Genomic DNA, 18,832 nt, shown 5'->3' with positions numbered 1-18,832 from the left:
GATCATGACAGAGCCCTGCCGGCCAGAAAGCTTGTTTCACAACCTCTTTGGAGAAGTGCTTCATACATGCTGACTGTGGTGGCAGCAAAGCACCTTTGATCTTCCTTGCAGAGTATCACTGAGAATTCTGAACCCCATAATTAGAAATATCATATGTGGAACACTAAGGTTGCAAAGTCAAAGAATGCAAAGTTAGGAAATCCCAAGATTACATTACTCGTGCAACCATTATTTGGTTCCTTTACCACCTGTATTACAATGTTGCTCGGCACCAAACAAAAGGACTATGACAGAGCAGGACCTTCAGCTTTGGCACAGAATTTCAAACAGATCCTCTCCCTGTTACTTCTCATCTCATTTGCCCCACATACTGTTTGAGGCAAGAGGGCTATGAGAAATAATGTGACCATAATGCACTTACATATATATCACCATTTTCTACAGGCATTTTTCCAACTTACAGATACTTGATTTTGCCAGCAAAACAGGCTTTAGGTTTTGGGGTTTGCCTAACTTTACTGTTACACAGCACAGACCTTTTAAAGAGTTAGTCTGAAATCTATTTTTTTTAAAAAGCTAATAGTTTGCTTTTATTTACTATTTTATGGTCATTCCTAATATTCTAATGTGAAAAAACATTTGGAATGAAGACTCAACACCCATTTCCTTTGTTTAAGGCACAACACAAATATTCCGATACACCTAAAACTTCTACAGCAAAACAATGAGAACCGGAATTGAAACATCTGGTATTTCAAAGGACAGAATTAAAAAAATACACCAGGCTCTACGTTTTAGATCTTCCAAGCAAAGACATGAAGAAGTATTTATTTTTAGAAAGTTCTCTACAGATGTCCTAAAAAAAAAAATAATGAATTGCTATCTAAATGGATCTAAACAAGTCTGCAGGCCTGACTAAGCAAGTCATGCCTAGTTTCAGTGACCACAGCTCACCATCAGCACTTGTATCTCTGCAGAAGGTCAGCTGCTATTTACACATAATCACAGAAAAGTTCACTTAGCTCATTCAAAATAAGCCCCAGCACAATAACTTACTATATCAGTCCATTTAATTCCTTATCTAACTCGTTCCCTGTTGACCTTTATGATAGAAATCAAAGCAGTGTATCAGACTCTGTGAGCCGCCTTCTATTATTCAGTGCAAGTAAACAACATTAACACAACATTTACATAGTTAAGTTGTATGTTGTGGTCCCACACATAGTGGGGGTTGAAACCCTTAATGTGGCTCCCTGGCATTCATGAGATACTAGTCATCAGGTTTTGCTTGAGTATTGCGCAACTTGCATAATTTCTAAGATAACTATTTCAAATTACTTTTGCTAAACATACCTTTCAATAAATGCTCTCACATAAAAAGCTACTATGGTCATGAAGATACAATTTAGTTTGAGTATTCAGCTATTGCTTTCACATTGTCAGAGCTTTAGGCATTAAAATGTGCCACTTGAAGGCTGTAAACAGCTTACCTCCCTCCTTAAAAAATTAGACAGCCAAAATAAAAACAAAACCCACAACACAAACAAAAAGGAGTAAGACACATTCAACAGTTCACTAGCCTCTCAAAAGAGAAATCTTAGAGTTACTTACAAAAACTATTAACTAACTGTGCTCTTGCGGCCTTAAATAGTGGCAGAACTGTAAGACAAACATCTGTTTCTACACCCGACTATTCCATAAATGTCAATGAAACCCAAGTAAAGGTATAAATATATCTTGGTCACCCTGGCCAACTCTGTCCATTTGTAATCATCTCATTTTATCTTGGCAGTGTGTTTCCTGAAGCTTTACTGCATATCTTGATTTAACCCTTAAACTATGAGGAAGCTAGTCTTCTTGTCAGCCAGTTCCAGCTGCTGCAGTTATACTCACCTCCCCACCAGCCACCACACTGGATCAATATCTTTGCTCAATAACATTACAAATGTAAATACGGAACATTGTAAAATACTGTAAGCAATGTTTATCTTCATGAACATCATCCAGAAATCTTATTTAACATAGCACTAGAAGTAAATCTCTTCTTCAGCATGAACTTCACCTGAGCTTGTACTCAGTAGTTGCACCTCAGCCTGCCATTCTGCTTCACACAAAACCCTCCCCTGCATAGGTGGTGCTTTGAATCTGCTCTCACTGCTCTACCCAGGCACATCCATCAGCACCAGCTAGCTACTTTCACAAGCTGGTAACAAGTCTGCTTTGCAGTGAGAGGAAATAATTTAAAAAGTTCTCCATCCAACACCTGAATACAATACTCCCCACATCCCCATGTAAGCTCAGACTTGAATTTATTTAGGAAATTCACCTTGCTATCACACAGAAAACCAACCAACCCATCACAAGATACACCTTCAGCCAACTGCCACCCCCTGTGAGGGCTGTACCCCTGGGGATACAATATCTGCAGCATGGCTGCACCTATTAGGCACAGACCACCCAACAAGTTCAGTTTTACTGCTGGGGGAGGGAGAGGCTGTCAGTTCTTCCCAAGATGGTTCAGATCTTGAGAAAATACATTTGCTCTCCCTTGATCATAATGGGGGCGGGTTGGGGGGGAGTAGTAAAGAAGCTATGCTTTTTATTTGTTTTCAAAAAGTAACATTTGCATGCAGGAGAGCGAAAGCCTGTGGTGTTTTACATCATTGTGAAAGGCCAAAACGGGCACCAGGTGATCCCCCCAAAAAGGGACCAGACTTGATCCACTGCAATTCTGTCAGTGAGGGTGAGGAATAGGAGGAAAAGAACTGGTCAGAGAGCATTACTGAGCCCCTGGGATAGAGGTCACTGGCAAGAAGAGAAGGATAACTTGATGGCAAATTCTGCATGGCACAGGGATATTTGTTCTTCAATGCCATTTCCCTCTCCTACTCCAAACTATTTCTCAAGACTTGGGCAGAGCATCAGAATTTCTTCTATAAGAAGTAATCTAGCTTAGAAGACTATAAACCAAAGCAGCATACCTAATTATGAAAAGCTGAGCACAAAACATGTTTTGCCATGAACCATGGCTTTCTTTGGTTACAGTAAAGCTGATATAAGTGGTTTGGAACAGTTTTAGACGCCTCTTTGAAGTCAATGTGACATTTAGCCACAGCAGTCAAATAGGGACAGAGCAGAGCCGCGCTGCCTCAGGGCAAGAATGGCTCTGGGCTGCCTCTTAGGTGATATCATCTCTTTCCTTTCTGAAATTCACCCAGGCCACCTCCTGGTGATTCTGGCTGGCTTTACCCATCACTGAAGAGGCAGAACCACAGAGGTAGTTTCTGCAGCCTGATTTTCACTTCTGTGGATGCACAAGGTGCCCCTGAGAGAACAGTAACTATGATTATCTCTAATCTAAGGAGGAGATAGGCCACATTGTTTCCTTCCCAGATACCGTTGGCTTATGCTGAGGCCAGGAAAAATCATTCCCTTCAGTATTATCCTGCCAACTGAAGAACCTGCTCATTCCTCTCCTCTGCATGCTGTAACAAAAAACAAACGTTCAAAGCAAGAGTGTCTTGAACATAGGCGTTTTCCCTTACTTTTCTGAATGCTTCTGCTGAAAGACTATTTTTAACGTGCCATAGAGCTAAAGTAAATCTTAATGCTAACACTAAAAAAGGCTGAATCCTTTCAGTAAAAGACACTTTAAAAATAAATCCATGCAACAGTAATCACCTACTGATACATGCTTTTATGTTTAGCCAGCTGCTGAGATGCCACATCTGTCACTTCTTGCTTCCAGAAATGGGCTTTCCTTTTCTGTTAGGGAAGGAGAAAATTCTGCTCCTGGAATTGAGCTGAGTATCATGATGCCTTTTTTGGTATCTCTGTCATTCCTCTACACGTCTGAACCACAGCACATGGATTATAAGATTTCTGGTACCGTCCATCTTAAGAATTGTTCGGCTTTGGATTTTCATACCTTAAAGCCTCAGATTTTTTTCCCCTGTGCTTCGCTGAACAACGTTACATACTTATAGGCTGTATGTAACCAAACATAATGGTCCATGCGTGAGTAATTACACTCCCGGGAGCTCTCCTTTGCCTTCCTCCCCCAGATATTTTACAAAGGAAAGTAAGAGATCAGGATCGTATTTGTTACATTAAACATTTCATAATAAGCCCTCTTCCTATTTTTAAAATGTAACAACAATCTACAGTGACGCAAGTCCTAAATTAATTACTTCCTCTATTCTGGCCTCTTTTTAATTTCAGGCAAAAATAAATCAAGTCCCTCTTATTAACATACCGCCCGCATGTCTTCATTAGCAACCCAATACAAATTCGTATTTGACTTCCCGACTCGGAACTCTTTGTTCGGCACCCAGCAGCACCGGGGGCCGCTGCCTGCCCCCAGCCCCCTGCCCGCCCCAGGTGCGGCCCCCGCAGCCCCCCGGCTATTTTTAAACCCACGCAGAAAGGCGCGGCAGGAGGGGACATCCCGCATTAGAACCGCCGCGCTGTTTCGGGGCGATGTAGGTACGTATGCCTTCCGCCTCCCAGGCGAGGGCACGGAATCACGTAGGTCACAACACGATAGGAAGAAAATTTAAGCCGAGGGGCGAGTTTCAGCTGGGGGTTTCAGGGATGTTGGAACACCCCGAGACCGTCTTGGCGATGCGATGGCTCCGGTACAAATCCCCCCGCCGCCGAACACGCGCATTAATGGATGCTCTCCTCGGCCACCCCCAGGTGCCCCCGCTCCCCCGGAGGCTCCCTCCCTGCCCGCCGAGCGGGCGCGGTGCGGCCCCGCCGCCGCTCCGCAGGGGACGAGGGGCCGTGCCGGGCCCCGCTCCACTCCGCGCCCCGCTCCGCGCACACGCCGCCCCCGCTCCCCCACTTACGGCGCTGCCGGCTGCTCCCCCGCCGCTCCTCCCTCCCGAGCTACCTCCCTCCCGCCGGTGCGGAGCCGGGAGGGCAGCGGGGCCGCCCCTCCGCGACTCGGGTCGAGCGCGGCACCTGTGAGCGCCTGTCAGTGCGCGGGCGGCGGCGGCGGCGCCCCGTGTCCCGGGGGCGCGGCGCGGGGCCGCGGGCGGCGAGCGGAGCCGCGGGGAGGCGGCGCTGCCGGCGGGGCGGCCGGGCTGCAGGGAAATCCTGGCACCGCGGAGCGCCGCCTGGGAGGCGAGGAGCAGCCACGGCAACAATGAAGGGTTTTTCCCACCCACACCCCGATGGTTTTTTGTTTGTTTGGTTTGTTTGCTGGGGTTTTTTTTCCTGAGCTCACCGCGGGGGTGGGGTCGCTGCGCCCCCCCCCCCCCCCCCTTGCCCCGGCAGTATCCCACTAAAGCCCACGGGTGGGCAGCCCCCGCCCCGTTCCCCCGGGCACGGCCAGCGCGGAGAGGTGCTGGGAAGGCGATGGTTTCCCCCAGACCCTGTTCCCCCCTCACCTCCTCGGCGCCCCGATCCGCCACGGGCGAGCCTGCCAGCCCGCTCGCCGCAGCAGCGCCCGCCGCCCGCCCTCAGGCATGCTGCCTTCCCTCCATGCTTTATGCGTTTATAAGCAGCGCTCGGGCTTTCATGGCTCCACCGCCTGCGATTTGCAGGTAAACGGCAAATACTGCGAGCGCAGGCGGGGCGCGGGGGCGTCTCCCCCCGCCCAGCGGCGGGGCCGGAGCGGGGCAGCGGTGCGGAGCACCCGGCATCGCCTCTGCGGGACCCGCCGGGCCACGAGCCCTTTGACGACAGATTGAAGGGCACCTGCCCATCCGCTTTGTGCAAGTGAAACTCCCTTGCCCAGAACGGAAAGGGCTCAAAATAGCTATTGCCAGTCCAGCAGATTACGGACTAGGAAACCCATCAATACTGAGCTGATGTTAAATTTTTCACAAGTTCCTTGATTAATCCAGATAGAGACCCCAGTATTGTGTCGCTTCTCCCAGGGATATCCTCCACAGAACTCACCACTCTGCGTCTGATGGTTTTACTAAAGGTTCATTTTACAAAATGTTATGTTTGGCACTGCCATACAAGCACTGCATGCACACTTATTGAAATATTAAGTGTGGTACATACCTTACCCAGGCTAAGGTATTTTTACAAATATTTGCATAATTTTAATTACATATGGCATTTTAAAATAACTGTAAACAGTGGATGCATTGTATATAAATGTATACTTAGTTTAAAATATGTTTACGTACCCACATCTGGGTACAAGAATTTTCCCCTTTGCTCTCCTTTGCATTGTTAGCATTGGAGCACTTTAATGCTAAAGCACTTTACCACAGGGCAATTGTATTTTCTTTTCTGTAAATACAGTGCCCAAATTCAGAGGACATTTTCATTTCAAGGTGTCGAGACTGTAATATTCAGCATGCCCGCAGACTACTGTGCCCTTACACATACAGGGTGATGTCTCTGGGCAAGACACATCAGGTCATACACAGCAGTTCATACCCCAATCCCGCTACGTGAAGTAAAACTTAGGCAGAAAATACTGCCCTTTCACGTGGAATTTCTCATTGCTTAAGTATTTTCAATTCTATGAAAACTTTTAGCCATTTGATTTACATAACATAATTTCTTTTAAAAAACCTAAGCCCTTCATATGTTAGTTTAATGGCTGAGGGTGAAGTTGCTTGCTCCGTTGGAGCAAGGGCTTCGTGCAAGCTTCATCCCTCCCCGTGAGCAGCGTGCGGCCCCCCCAGCTGGGAGTAGGCAGGGACCGAGCAGGTGGTTGGAGGGAGCAGCCCCACCGCTGCCCAAGGGAGCGGGATGGCTCTGTGCCCCAGCCTCCAACAACACTGAAGGCATGGCCAGAGACTGCACAGTTCCAGTAATTCTTAATTGCTATTGCAGAAGCCAAAGTAAATTTGAGAGCAGCCCAGAGGCTGCTCCCAGTTCATGCAAAAGGACAGTCAGAGAAAACAGCTATTATAAAGTTTGTGTAAGCAAAAGAAAAAAAGAATTCTCTAATAAATCCTGGCTTCTTTGGATACATTTCCAACTTTGCAATTATTCAGTTATTATCCTGCACTCCACACTACCTTTAATCTACCAACTCTACTCTTGAGACTACTTTCTCATTTAGGAACCTAATTTAAGCGGTTTAAAGCTTTTTAAAAGGAACACTCGAGGGATGACATTGCTCATACTTCTTTTTAGTTCAGAAAGGACATGTGTGTGGGCATGCATGTGTGTGGCTCCATGTGCTGAATTTGAAGAAAATCCACACAACCATTTCTGAGGACAAAACAGGCAGACACACAGATTCATTTGCTATAATAACAGGCTGGCAACATTTTACAGTGGCACACTCAAAAGCCTGTTGCAGTCATGTCACACATCCCTGACTCTTCTGAATACTTTCCCTGGTTCTTCTTTTTCAGAGCTGGGCTTCAAACCTCTGTGTGCCGTTGTCCTGTGCCACAGTTGGTTTAACTCAAGTTTCTCTCTGGTGCTGTTTGACATGGTGACCTCCTGCACCTCTGACCTGTGGCACCTGTTCCAGCTTTTCCTCTTCAGTTTTCCCTTGTCTTTACCCCTTCTGAAATTCATGCTTGTTTTCACTGTGACAAGGAGATGACCTGCTTCTCTTTGCCCTAAAATCCTATTGAGCCCAGAGCTGCAGCCACACCATTTCTGCTATTCCTGTATCATTGTTCTTAGCTTTTCCAATCCCATGTTAGTCATCCCAAGGTTATCAAAGGCAGACTGCATTCCCCAGTACAAGAAGGATGTTCTTTACCCTGCACTGTGCCCAAGTGTACCGTGATAGGCCATAATGATACTGTTTTTTTCTCTTATGAAGCAGCAAAGGACATATTAATAGGAAAGTGTTATGTGTACACGTAAATACAGCTAGTGTTTTGAGGCAGTAACGGTTTAGAGAAAAGTTTCAGTTCCTCTGCAGAAAAAATGCCAATCCCTTCTCCATCTTATCATGTCATGGGAAACTCTGGAAGACTGAGTGTGGGAGCCAGAAGGAGAACCTAGGTCCCTCAGAGAACCTCAGTTCTGATTTTCTTCAACTTCTTAGCAGTTCAAGTATCAAACTTATTAATAACATGCAGGTTTTTAACTGATCACCAGGATGTAGTGATGGGATTCTCTACTGTTTGATCTCTTTCTACCACAGATTTATGCTGCCTCTTCTGTCATTTCAAACCTCTTTTATTAGGAACTAAAACTGGAGTTTAAAACATGGTCTTGAGTCCTAAATGGCAGGCATGCTTGAATACTTGAATACTCAGATGCTTATGTCCCTGTGATATCTAGAGAACGCAGGTATCTAAGTGCTTTGCTGAATCAGGATGGTTATGACGAATACAAGAATACTGGTTTTATTTATATATGCCCAACTCAAGTCCACAGTGCTTTTGCATTTCTTTCATCTGTTGCTAGATCATGAGTCTAGTGAATACTGTTAAGTAGTTTGTTATGCTTAGAAACTGTCCGTTTAAAAGCTGTACTTTGACAAAGGTTTTATGATCTTTAAAGTACATGTGATTAACATAAGCTCTGGAAGCTAAGAAGTTACTGTTCAATGTAAACACTGTTCATACCACCACCATAAACAAGAAAATGTTACTAAAACCTTTTTCAAAAACTGTCTAATACTATTTTCCAGTGCTCCTGAAAAATGTGTTTTGAAATGTTGTTGCAAAAGTGTTTAGCAATACTATATAGGAATAGTCTAAATATTTGTCTCTTTTTTAATAATTCCCGTGGATTACCAATGCACTTATATCCAAACACACATTTCTGATAAGTTACTTTATAGAGCGACAGAACTGTAGGGTCAGAAGGGACTTTGGGGTCATCTCCTCCATGTTGTGCCCTGATGCAGGATCAAGCACTTTAAAAACCTTCCAAAATCTCTGGACCTTGCCATGCTTTTTTCCAGGGGAGATGCGACCACTTTAGACTTCCCCGAAATGGGCTGCGATGTAACACATACAAACTTGTCTCCTCAGCCACCTTTCACAGTCCCTCCCAGATCCTTGTGGCACTGTGGGCAAGTTGGGCAACCACATACCTAGGCTATTCCTACACATTCATTTACCCTCTGTTCCTAAAATCATCCACTGATGGAAATTCCACAACCTCCTGAGGTAGCTCCATAGTTTCACCTTTTCACTATCCATATTTTTTCTGTTTTCCCAACGGATACAAAAATTACACCTCTCTTTCCTGAAAATTAGTCTGATTTCTTCTCTTACTGAGCCCAGAGAACAGTGAGACCATCTTCTTTAAAACAATCATATTTGGAGGTGGTTATGTTCCCCAACCTTATAGTTTTTCCTTGCCATTCGCTCCTACCAACTCAAAACAATGATCAGAGCTACATTATACAGCTTCTTTTCATGGAAATTATTATGCAGTGTTGGAAAGAAAGAATATGATCTGACTGAGGGAAAAAAAATCTTCTGCAACTTGTTTGCCACAGATTATTTCTGTAACTGTCACTCTGGGAATTTCTATAAATAAAATCACTATCACTCTTCTGAGAAGTGAGCATTTACTACCATTTTTTAAACAATGAAAAATACAGATCTGTTTTTCATCTAAATTCTTTATATATTTGAAATTGCTCAGAGAAGAAAGTCCAAAGAAATGTGGTTAGGTTTGACGAAAAGAAGCCTCCCAGCGGGATATTTAACAGAATACCTAGAAAACAGTGTTGAAAGACTTATAATATTTGGAACCCAGTTTTTTGACTCTTATTGCATGACCTCTGAGCTCCAGAGGACCTTACTTGGCTTTAACTCATTATCCTCTGTGGTGATAACACTTTGGACCCAGGGGAGAAAAGAAGGACTAATTGACCCACAGTGCGAGCAAGGCTTTTGCCTGACCTTGTATGTATTAATGATGGATGTTTGACTTTCAACTTTTTTTTGTATTCAAACTCTGCACAAGATTTGGCTTTCCTAGTCTGCTTTTCCTCACTGCATTATGAAATGCCAAGAGGAAGCATGCATATGTGTGTGTGCGCACCAACCTTCCCTCTCCTCCCCAGGCTTCCCAGTCTGCCCAGTACTGCCTGGGGGAGTGCATGGGGTGAAGTGGTGATTCAGCTGGTGAAAAGAGGTGGTAGTTCACATATTGCCCCAAAGGGCTTTTCCGGAAAAGTTCTTTTGTCATCTGCTCTAGCTGGGTCCACTAAGCTCAGAGCACTTTTCTCTGCAGAAGTCCCCAGGGAGAAGAGGACAAAAATTCCACAGCGTTTGGTGGGAGGAGATGCAAAGAAGGCTCTAGTGCCCAACAAATGCCACTGCCTATGATCACCAACAGCTTCAAATACATCACTAATTAATTTTCAGTAAAAAGACATTAATGGCTGTTTTAAGCTTAGAAGGGGAAAAGTAAACCAAAACCCACTTGAAAGGGTATTGCAGTAGCTCATATAAATGTAATAAATGGATACAGCATAGAATAAATATTACTTCTAGCAATAATTGCTCGATGTACAAAGAAAAAGAAGAGTGAAAGAACAATGAGAGCTCTGCAAAATGTTGTCTTGCTTAATGTGAAAATTAGCACATCGCTATCAGCATTCAGGGACTAATTCTGAAACTGCTGAGTACTCTTCCCTTCCATTAACTACTGTGGGGGTTGAGAACACCTGGCATCTTGAGGAATCAGGCTCTTTGGCGGTTTTAATTTAGTCTGACAATAACGCTGAATAAAAATATTCCTGGGGATAGCCCACAATTATATAGCATGAGCTCATTTCTTCATTATAAAATATGAGTTGAAACCATTCATAACTGCCAGCCAATATTACAACAGGCAATTCCAGTTTTTCATTGCATGGGAAAAGCACTAGCAAGCTTTAATGAGTTTCAAAAATAGCTGCCACATCAGAAAATTGTAATTGTGCTTGTTTTTCTAATGTGAATACCTGTTCAGCAGACATCGCTTAAACAATGGCATCCAAATAGACCAGGGCATGTAAAATAGCTACTTTTATTTGTCAGCTGCACACCCATTGTTTTCAGTCAGAGCCTGCAGAGCAGCTTCAGCTGTACATTCCTGGGAAGTGAATAATATCAGTTGAGATTACGCTACAGTACCACATCTATTACAAGCACATTATAAAGATTGAATATAACCTAATTAGGAAATGCTGAAGTCGTCTGGGTGTGGATGCGGGCTGGTAAAGAGTCATTTTACATGACCTTCATTTACTGAAAATGAGAGTTCACAGAGGATAAAGCAAAGGTAATAAAGTAGATTTCAGTCCCAAATCCAGATATCATATATGCATCTCACATTCCTCATACTCTTGCCACAAAGCTAAACAATTGCTCCCCAAGTTTCACTTCCATGAAACTCCTTTGTAAACACTTTGTGAATCCAGCAGGACAAACCAAATTTGGTCACATTCTTATTTTTGATGCAGATGAGAATTAGAGCTCTATTCTGGCTTTTAGTGCTGGAAGGAAGAGGTTGCAGAGGGAGGCAGCCACAGTTTCTTCCAGGAAGCAGTTCCACGTGCCCTTGCAGAAGGTTGTTTCCCCAGCATTGCCTACTACAGAGCCCCTTCCTCCCACCACATGGGAAAAGCCAGCTTAGCGAGCCAGCTGACTCCTTTGGGTCCTTGCACGTTCCATCGACTAGGTATTAATAAAGTAGCAAAAGACCACAAATACCTGTAGACCACAGTGTCCAACCTGGATGATGGGACAATTCCAGCTGTAATGCAGCTTCAAGTTTTCTTCAGTTTTGGATTTGGATGGGATGCATTTAGAGGATCAGAAGATCTTCTGGGTTTTTTTTACAGATTCCTTAAGGGCTCATCTTCACTGGATAAGTGAAGGGGCAAGCTCTTCCAACAGCGAAATGACACCTTCTTCTTCTTGTAGATCTGGCTCTTCTGACATTCCTTCTGGTCTGCAAGACGGGGTTGTTTCATTGCTCTCTGCTTGCAGCCTTACCATAGCATCACTGATCAGCATTATGGGATTTCACAGCTATAAAAATCTGTATCAGCTGTCCCTGTGTCTGCATGTTGTTGCTAGCCAGGCATGCTGCTGGCTTACAACAAGTCACTGACAAAATGCCTTCAAACATGTCTCATGTCTTGCATTTACCTCCTGGTTCCAAAATGAAAGTTGCATTAATGCCAACAGCTGGAACAGATCAGTGCTCCAAGTTGGATTTATGCCTTACCGCTGATTGGAATAGAGGTTACAGAGCAAAAACTTCAGCATGCCAAGCTGAAAGTAGTTTACTATGTTTATGGGACAAAGTCTCATCTGTACAGGTACTCACAAAGGACAGATCAGTTTTCCCACAGCACACCACAGAATGGTGCAGTTGAGCATGTAGTTAAAACCAGTAAATATAACCTCAGACATCATGGTATGTCCCATAACTGAATATAGTACCAGAATAGGTACATTTGAACATAGCTCTGCTGTTCATGTGCTTAGACCTGAGCTAATCAACAATTACCCATCTTCTTTGCCATGAATATATTTTTGAGACCTTATTCCCACCAGAAACAAAGGAATAATTAATCTCTTCTTGTGTTAGCCTTCGCACATTATTTAAGTACTTTGAAACTGATTCTCAGCTGATTATACTGTAAGTTGAGAATAACTATTAAGATCAGTGGTGGTGTAAAATTACGTGCAGACATCACTTAAAGAAATGCACTTCATAGAGATGTGTCTTTACTATGTATTTACCACGGCGTGCACTTCTGCATCTCCTGATGTTCTATAGGTGTGCAGCTCCTGTCCTGTGCCCTGTAGCTTGGGACCATGTTTACCTTTACCACAGACTGTGTAAACACTGGAGGCTTGCTCCTCACATATGTGATTAACTATGTCTATCCTCTGCATCAATATCAACAAAACTTACATTTAAAATATAAAATAAAATTACCTATTCCACAGTCCCACAAATACTCTTTAGTTCGCAACCGAAATCACAAACCAAACCTGAAACCACCAAAACCCCCAAGATTGTAAAGATCTGACTTTTTTCTGTTGCGTGGTATCCCCAGAGCAGTTAAGAGCAGTGAGTTGCTGCCTTACTTTTGAAGCACTATTTCTGAACCCATTGCCTGTGGGTTTCTGGTGCCCGCTTCTGAGGGTCTTATGAAAGGTAAATAAGAAAAGAACACTCATTGTCAGTAGGTTTCTATCTGCACAGTAAATTATTTAGGAGTCCGCAATTCAAGAAAGATGGAAGTGGCTAATCCAGGACATGCAGGTTCACACCTTTTTCTTACACATGGTAAAAATTTAGTGATTTATTTTAGACTGAAAAGTATTAGTGGGAACAAAATATATGGAAAGCATAAAAATGGTTAGTATGATAAAATCTGATTTTTTAAAAAAAGATACCTCCATTTTGTAAGATACTTGGTGCATCTGCAGAAAAATGTCAGGAAACCTAATGACAAATACAATGGTTATAGAAGTTTTAATTTTCATCATATTCACATCAATTATGGTAATGTTTTTACCAGTGCTCCTGTTATATAATTAGATGACCTGACATCTGGCTAAACAAACAACATACTGTATGTGATTAAAACACTGATCAAATTGCATAGGTTAATAATATGACAGTGCTGGAAAAGTTCATTTGCTTCTGATAAATAGTCGTGGTTGTTTTCCTCCAGACAAAAATACTTTCATGTGAAGAATAAAACCATCACTAATGCCTTCTCTCCCTTCCTCACCATCCCACACATATATAAACATGTTGTCATCCCAGAAGATCATTTGGGAAGCAACTGGACTAATCTTTTTAAATGTGGTAACAACCTACAAACTGGCCATTAACTACAGGCAAAAGGTGCCCTGTTAGTGTAATTAAAGCCAAGAACAAGAAAACTCCCACTTAATGCAGTAGGACTTTTGCCTGCACTAGCCTAGTCCAGGACCAGGTGCTTATTTGGGGGGGAATTTTGGCACTCGGTGAATTCTGTAAATCTCATATTGTTTTAGCTAAATTATTCTTTTTTGAGTAACCTCTTAAGCAAACTGGTGTGAGTGGAATACATATTTTAGAGAAGAAAGATGTATACCAAACCTTAATCAACAGTCTTTCTGCTGAATGACGTAATTTGCTTTCCTTAAGTAACCACAATGCTTAAAGGTTTTTGTTTGGTGTCTGGTATGTTTCGTGTTGGCTTTGGTTGGTTTTTTTTTTCTTAGTGTTGTTTACTGCAGGTGTATTACACTTACACTTATGTCTGTGAAAACTGCTGGAGTGGAACAAATACAGTCAGTTAGTAACATCTGCCAGTTTACTAGAAGCACAGGAAGTGTTTTTGTTACAAGATTTCCATTACTTGCAGCAGCCAGTGCTTGGAAGCCTTTAAGAACAGCTCCTATTTGGTTCTAAATTTTCAGGTTACTACAAAGAAGTAGATGTTAACCCAAACCAGATTATATATTTGAGTTGATATCATCTGATGATAGAATTAAAAAACCAACTGACCAAAACTCTGTCACAAGCCCCCTGTAAGTGCAGACAATATGGAATCTAATAGACCTTGCTGGATCTGAACTAACATTGCTTAAAGAGAAGAAAACCACATCGCTTTCCAACCATTTGTTTATTCAGCCTGTTTGAATACTTAGAAAATCCGTTGCATGCATCTTTATATTTGACTTCTGTTTGTGTGTTCAAGGCTGTAAAAAGTAGACCTGATAGAAAAATGTGAAACTGCTTTCAGATATCTATTTTTCCTCCATTTTGATCTGATTTGTAAGAAGTGGGAATGTCTTTTTTTCCGATCAGTTTTGAGTGTCTTACAAATATTCCAGGTAGATTCATCAATCTTCAGTTTAATATTAGAGCCACATCAGCTGAAACTTAGGGTATTAGTGCTCAGCTTTGGATTTCCAGCCATGTGAGGTTATTTTGCATTCCTGTCCTTGAAGAGATGACTTTTCTACTCAGTCTATTCCATTTTTAACTGGACTCCTAATTGATGTGCAAATCTCAGTTGTATATTTTATGCAGTACAGGCACATAATTTGGGAAAAAAAAGGCCTTGGCACTATGGAAAAATGCCAGGTGATGATTCTTTCATGATGTGCCCAACTATGAGAAAACTACTTAAAAAATGCATTGTTGAAAAAAAAATGCCATAGCATATTACAATAAATTCCCTAGTGGATTCCATCAAGAAAGGAAGGAGTCTTACTCAGCATTTACTCATAGCCAACCAGTTCCTGAAGTCCTGAACAAAGATTTATGCAGGCTCTGATTTGGTAGGATGTGCACATGAAGATGCAGAGGTGATCCTTCCCGAGGGGATACCAAAGCTCTCAGCATTTCCAATGGTTTGGAGTAGGGAGAAAGGGTATCAGCTAGGAGGAGGCAGAGGAAGGGATCCTATTTCTGCATCTCAGTGTTTTCATATTTACCTTAGTTTGGCCTTGCTTGCTATTGTGTAGTGTTTGTTTTAAAAGTGACTCAGAATTTATGGAGCCTTTCAAGAGGATGTCCCACAACTTGTGATTCATGACATCCTGCAGAAATTGCATGCTGGTTAATAATACCCTCTCTGTATGGAACTGCATTTCTGAGCTGTGAAACATAACAAGTGCTGACAAATCCTTTAACAATTCTGTCAAAGACGTATTTTGTAATGTGCAGCTTTTCAGAGTATAGGTCTGCCTCCCTAAAAGGCTTCCAGAATGTTTGCTGGCAGTTCACAAGCCCCACAGAGCCCATCACTCCACACACCATAACTCGCTAGAAATGAGGGGGTCATATTAAGGAGCTTACACACATTGATGGTACATTACCTGAAAAACTGTTGGGTTTTTAAGATACAAATTTCCAGATTAAAGGTTTAATCTGTAAAACCAACCACCATGTTCAGCACTCCCTGCTGTGGGGCAGTCACAGGGATTTTGCCTGGGAAAGGTTATTTTATGACCTACTTGGATTCAAAGGAAAGTTGGTTGACTTCAGGTAGCCCTCTGCCTGGCAATATGCCTAATACGATTTGCAAGTTTGGAGCATGTTGACTAGCAAGTTATTTATATCTAATTTTAAATTACACTGTTATTTAGAATAACTAAAACTCCACAATATTAACAAATTAACATTATTAACACCTAGGGAAATTAATTTTGAAATATGCAGTCTCTTAAAAGTGAAATGGAAATAAAAATATAGGAAGGAAAGTGCCATTAAAAGCAAGCTACTATAATGATGCTGCATGCAAACAGGTGGGCTTTATAGCCCATTATTAGTTCACACGGAACTTGCTGGTACTTTGCTGCTGAGATTTGGCAAAATGTGCCCTTAACAGAGAAGTCCTGCCTGGACATCAAACTGACTTACAAGAACATAGTGCCCATGACATTACTATGCACGCCTTACAGTTTGGGAGATTCCTTTTCTGCAAAGTAAGAAAATTTTACTGTCCTCAGCAGGAACTACCTGAAAGGAAAATATTGAATGGAGAGATAAACAGTGATCTGAACTGAATTATCTTGCGGCTAAATAATCATTTCTGTGGCTGCGGACATGAAAGTCAACACTAGAGAAGGATCAAGAAACACTGAACTTCTACATTCCAGCACTTCTCATTTTGGCATAGTATTGCTATGTGCTGTAAATAGCTGTGGCTTCAGTTAGGCAGTACAGGATATTGTAAACTGAAACACTTCCTAAAAAACACAATGCCTGCACAGGTGCAGTGAGCCAGCAGGATGATATAAAGAGTTATTCTGTGACGCTCATCCTCACAAATATATGTGTCTCTTGATCCCTGTGGCCATAAGAAACCCTTTAGCTACCTTTTCTCTTAGCACTGAAAAATCCAACATGTGAAGAATGTTTTCAAACAGGATGACAAGGCTACATCCTGCACAGATTTGAAAGGAATTGATTGCAAAGAGCAGGCAATAGCCTATGATATCCTTCCTGCTCAGTTGGCCCTCCTATCGCTGCTGATCTCAATACGGGGAAGTCCCAAAAAAATAGGAGCTTTAAACTTCCCCTGTTGCACTGCATTCCTATTTGGCATCTAAACCCCTATTATTTGCCATCCAATGGGGAGACAAATGGATCATCGATTAGCTCATGCTAGGTTTGAATTGAGGAATGCGAGTACGTGAAATTGCAGCACCATTAGATCACCCTGGGCTGACAGCTGCTAGAAATGAACCTCACCCCACTGTTTTTGAAGGGTCTTTCCCATTCCCTGTGGAACACAGGTATCCCTAGTCTCTGGTAGATGCAGCTGGCACATCCAGGTTGTGTCTAGGCTGAGGGCAGATGCCTGCTTTGGTGTCCAGTGAGGATCCTGGCCTCCTCACAGTGCCACCAAGGACTGAGCACATGGCAGCTCTCTGCACAATCTCCATGTTGCTTCCTGCAGAGACCCGGGCAGGGAGGAGATGGCATGTGTCTGAGTTTACCTCCAGTATGCAGCTGGGAAGTGGCTGGGCTGCCCTCACCCAGGAGATCAGAAGTGCTTCTGGATCCATCAGTTTAGACAGGGCTCAGGCTGGTTCTACAGGGACAGTTTGGTTTGACTGTGAGTCACCCCTCTCTAGTTCAAAACAGATGAGCCACTGCTCACCCTCGTTTGCATCTCACTTCCAAGCTCTTTTCACAGCATCCATACAGTGCTTCTTGACCTTCCCGCAGTAATGACCCTCTAATAATCAGCCTTTGTCTCCCTCCACAGTGGTTACTTGTAATTAGGGGCAGATTGCCGAGTGGGAGAGGTGGGAAGGTGGGAATGGTGCATTGCCCCATTGCCACTGGTCTCCTTGCCCTGATGGTGGGCAGCCCTGGGGTGTTTTGAGCAGAACAGGACTCCCCTTCAGGTGCTGGTGTCTTTCTGGACATGGGGTAAGGATCTGCCAGGAGTGAAGTGAGGCATTTGCTTCAAAGATGGGGGGTAGGTTTGGCAGAAACCCATGGACCTATCGGCCGCTGTGAGGCTCTGCTGCTGGCACCTCAAAGGGGAAGAGCAGCCAGGTTAAATCTGTGGCTGGCTGCACAGATTTCTGTGTTTTCTCTTAACTGCATCTTCAGTTAGCAAATAATTGTGCAACTTTTATCAGGGCTGTTTGTTCTTCCTCACAGTTCTTCCATGTCCTATGTTTTCACCGTGTTTGTTTTTCCAGCTTTCAAAAAAGCGAAAAGAGAATTTCAGGTGATTTTTGTGGGACAACAGACTCCAAATAGTAACTATGTCTTTCACTAATATGCATTCTGCCAGCAACCAAATAGTGACTATTAGTATTCATTTCCACAACGTAGGTCTCATAAAGAAAACAACATAATCAAATAATGCAGCATGTTGTATTGCTTAATTAATGGAAGGGAAAGGCTGAGATAGTTTACCACTTCATCATCCTCCAAATTAAAAGTATGGTGCTTGAGGCCTCTACCCAGAGCTCCTATTTATTACTATTAGGGTAAGAAAAAAAGAGGCACACTGACAGGGCAAATCTTGATAAAATCATGATATTTTAAGAGGCGGATTCTGCTTTCATTTAGTGTAGTGCAAATCAGAAGGGAACTCCACAGGTGTCAGGGGACTTGTAATGTGAAAACATCAGTAATAATATCTGGTTCCTAGCTATTTATAGGAAAAGATGTAGTGTTCATGTCTGTCCTATGTTTGTTGATAATCTAGTTTGAAGAAAAAGGTACGACCCAAAAGCTTAGCTTACACAGTGATCACTTAATTCCTATTTTCTTTTCCAATACATATATGTTTAGATTTTTTCATGCTTTATATTTGGTTAATTTCATAAATTCATGAACAAAAGAGTAAATAAAGGAGTCTGCACTAAGTAGATAACATTGTACTTTCTGTTTAAAAGCAAGTCCTTAATATAACAGACTAAGCTAAGGCACCGTCATGAAAATCAACTTT

At 42.7% G+C, this 18,832-nt stretch overlaps 1 protein-coding gene across 2 annotated transcripts in view; it reads right to left on the bottom strand.

Moving 5' to 3' along the window:
- CDC42EP3 (CDC42 effector protein 3) overlaps positions 1-5,528 on the bottom strand; it is a 30,082-nt gene extending 24,554 nt beyond the window's left edge. The window contains exon 1 of one of the 2 annotated variants that reach the window (XM_040612301.1): positions 5,394-5,528. The gene's annotated coding sequence lies outside the window, so the exon portion shown is untranslated. Of the gene's footprint in view, positions 1-4,850; positions 5,042-5,393 lie in introns of those variants that run through there. The other variant, XM_040612300.1, reaches the window with a different exon arrangement.
- Between the last annotated feature and the right edge of the window lie 13,304 nt (positions 5,529-18,832).

This window comes from Falco naumanni, chromosome 12, assembly GCF_017639655.2.
Source record: "Falco naumanni isolate bFalNau1 chromosome 12, bFalNau1.pat, whole genome shotgun sequence".
NCBI lineage: Eukaryota > Metazoa > Chordata > Aves > Falconiformes > Falconidae > Falco > Falco naumanni.
This window is presented reverse-complemented; position numbering and strand designations above follow the sequence as displayed.